General features: G+C 54.8%; 1 protein-coding gene across 3 annotated transcripts in view; it reads right to left on the minus strand.

The window, feature by feature from the left end:
• ece2b (endothelin converting enzyme 2b) overlaps positions 1–2,804 on the minus strand; it is a 24,232-nt gene that overhangs the window by 17,034 nt on the left and 4,394 nt on the right. The gene's annotated exons all lie outside the window — the stretch shown is intronic.

Raw genomic sequence — 2,804 nt, forward strand, 5'->3', positions numbered from 1 at the left:
CAGCGGGTCCTGGTCTGAGCTCAGGACAGGTCTGGACCCGCAGCGGGTCAGAGACAATCAGAAACGTCTGCAGACTTCTGGACGTCCTTCTGTCCAAACGTCCGTCTCATCCAGCAGATGGACGTCTGAACCAGACCTGATTTATTTTCACACAGTGACTGTTTGAGGCTTACTTTTTAGTCTGTTTCTGTCTGTAACAGACAGGTGTGTGGTTACCATGGAGACCACAAATGAGCCACTTTCTGTTGATCTTTACTTTTCTTCTTTTCTGAGCTCAGAAAGACGTTCAGGTGGGACTCTGAAACCTGCTCCGGTCCTCAGGTCCTGAAGATCCAGACTCTGAGCCAAGTCTGGATCAGCAGAATCCAGACTTGGTCCAGCTGATGCTCCTCAGCAGGAGTCGGCCTGGTTTCACTCCTCAGAGGTCCCGTCAGGAACTGGAACCAGAACCGAGCCTGGCGCGGCGCTGCTGGCGGCGGGACGTTAGCGTGTGAGCTCAGCGTGAGGATACGTTTCCCTCAGATTCAACAAACCTGAACTTCCTGTGTTTACGGCTGCGATCCTCTAAAAATACCAGCTGGGGAACCTCCCAGCACCTCCTGCTTCCACGTGGTCCCGCTGTGAGGGATCTGTTCTCCAGCCGGGTTCTAAGGAAACCGGCCCGGCTGGTAGAACAGCTGCAAGCCACCTGTCACTTCAAACATCAGGGCTCCTCCTCGGACCTGTTTCTGTCGGACTGAAGGTCTGCAGAACGTCTGCGGAACGTCTGCAGAACGTCAGAGTCCTGCAGGAAACAAAAGGTTTCCAACTGTTTCCTTCCTCAGGACCTGAACTGAGACCTGTCGCTCCATCCCTCTCTCTCCTGTGTGTCCTCGGTGTCTCTCGCCCCGCTCTGTTCTCTTTAATTGATGACGCACGCAGAGGGGGAGGAGGGGGGGCAGCGATCATGTTGCCAGGAAACGGGAGTGTGTGTTATAGCTCCCTGTGGAGCCTGATGTCATTGTGTGCGCGTGTGTGTGTGTGTGTGTGTGTGTGTGTGTGTGTGTGTGAATCATCTCCATTCAGCTCTAATGGAGTCGACTGCAGCTTATATAACATCTGTCTGTCTCTGTTTGACCCGACGGGTCGGCCCAACCAGTGAAGCCACCTGGGAGGTTCTGGTAGGAGCAGAGGGAAGGAGCTTCACTGCTTCCTTTCCTGTCTCCTTTAGGAAACACTTCAGGAGGCAGCAGGACCGGTTCTGGGTTCTGCAGAACATGATGCTGATTTTCTAACACGATAAACAAGAGAAGCTCACAGGTGATGACAAGGTGTGGCGTTGGTGCAGGAGAACCTGAACAAGTTCTCACAGTTTGCTTCCATCCGGACCCACAGACAGTTCTGCTGGTTTTAATCGGAGCTACGTCGGTTCTGTCAGGAGCGAACACTGAAAACAAGCAAACCGAGGAGCTGAGGAGGAGACAGTGAGTCCGGACCGGGCCGGGTCGGGCCGGTGAACGGAGCGACAGGTTTCCCTGCAGCTCAGTGAGTCCGGCATGGTCTGATCCGGCCCGACCCGGTCCGCGGAACGGGGCGACAGGTTTCCCAGCTTCGTCAGTCGTTGTTAGGAACCGGTTCAACGAGACGCTGAAGGTTCATCCTCAGGGGACAAGTCAGGACACCGGAACAACCAGTTGGACAACATGTCCCCACAGAGTGACGTCAGCTTCACGTTCTCCGCAGGAACCATCCTGTCGAAGGACTCGGACTCTCAGAGACCAGAACAGTTCACAGAATCTTATTTCAAACCAGATTTTTATCTTTTTTCTGATGAAAGAAACTCCCCTGAGGATGATCCCGGTCCGGTTGTTTGTGCAGAACCAGAACCAGCAGCTGAACCAGGTTTTAGTCCTGCAGTCTTCTGGTTGTGTTTCTGACCGTCTGTCCCGGAGCGGAGCCGAGCGGAGCGTCGTCTCAGGAAGTTTCATTTCCTGCTGAGAACAAAGCTTTTAATTAGCAGAACCCACAGGGAGGACAGCATGTCTCCCTCGGTGCTGACGAGGACACATTAACCTCCCGACCCGAGGAGGACGTTACGAAAGCTCAGAGGAGCAGCTGACGGGGCCACGGCTCGACAAAATGGCCTCCAGAGCAAAGAAAGCTGCTAAAAACAACAAACAGCAACAAATAAAAAGGCCAGAGAGGAACAGGACATCATCAGGACAGAAGACAAGAACGGTTCTGTTTCATTCAACGTCCATCTAACATGCATCCAACATGCATCCAACGTTCGTCCAACCTGTCCCTCTCTGAGCCCGCTGCTCGTCATGTTCCTTCATCCTTCCTGTCCATGGTGTTTCACCTATCTGGACCGGTTCAGGACCGGTTCAGGACCGGTCCAGGACCAGTCCAGGACCGGTTCAGGACTGGTCCAGGACTGGTTCAGGACCAGTTCAGGACCAGTAAAAGATGCATCAGAACCAGGGAGACGTCAGCAGCTGTCAGTTGGGTGTGTGCTCGTCCTCCGGCGGTCCGGCTGAGGGTCAGACTAATGTTCTGATGGCGGCTCGGTGCTGTCGGTCCGATCTCAGAGGACGACAGGAACCAACCGTCTGATGTGAAAAAGGAGCTGAAATGTCCATCCGTCCATTTCCTTTTTGGGTGGCGGGGAGCTGGCGTCTGTCTCCAGGTCACTGTGGGAGGGGCGGGGGACACCTGGACGGGTCTCCCGTCCCTCACAGGGACACCTGGACGGGTCTCCAGTCCCTCACAGGGACACCTGGACGGGTCTCCCGTCCCTCACAGGGACACCAGGACGGGTCTCC

Source organism: Kryptolebias marmoratus, linkage group LG5 (genome assembly GCF_001649575.2).
Source record: "Kryptolebias marmoratus isolate JLee-2015 linkage group LG5, ASM164957v2, whole genome shotgun sequence".
NCBI classification, from domain to species: Eukaryota; Metazoa; Chordata; class Actinopteri; order Cyprinodontiformes; family Rivulidae; genus Kryptolebias; species Kryptolebias marmoratus.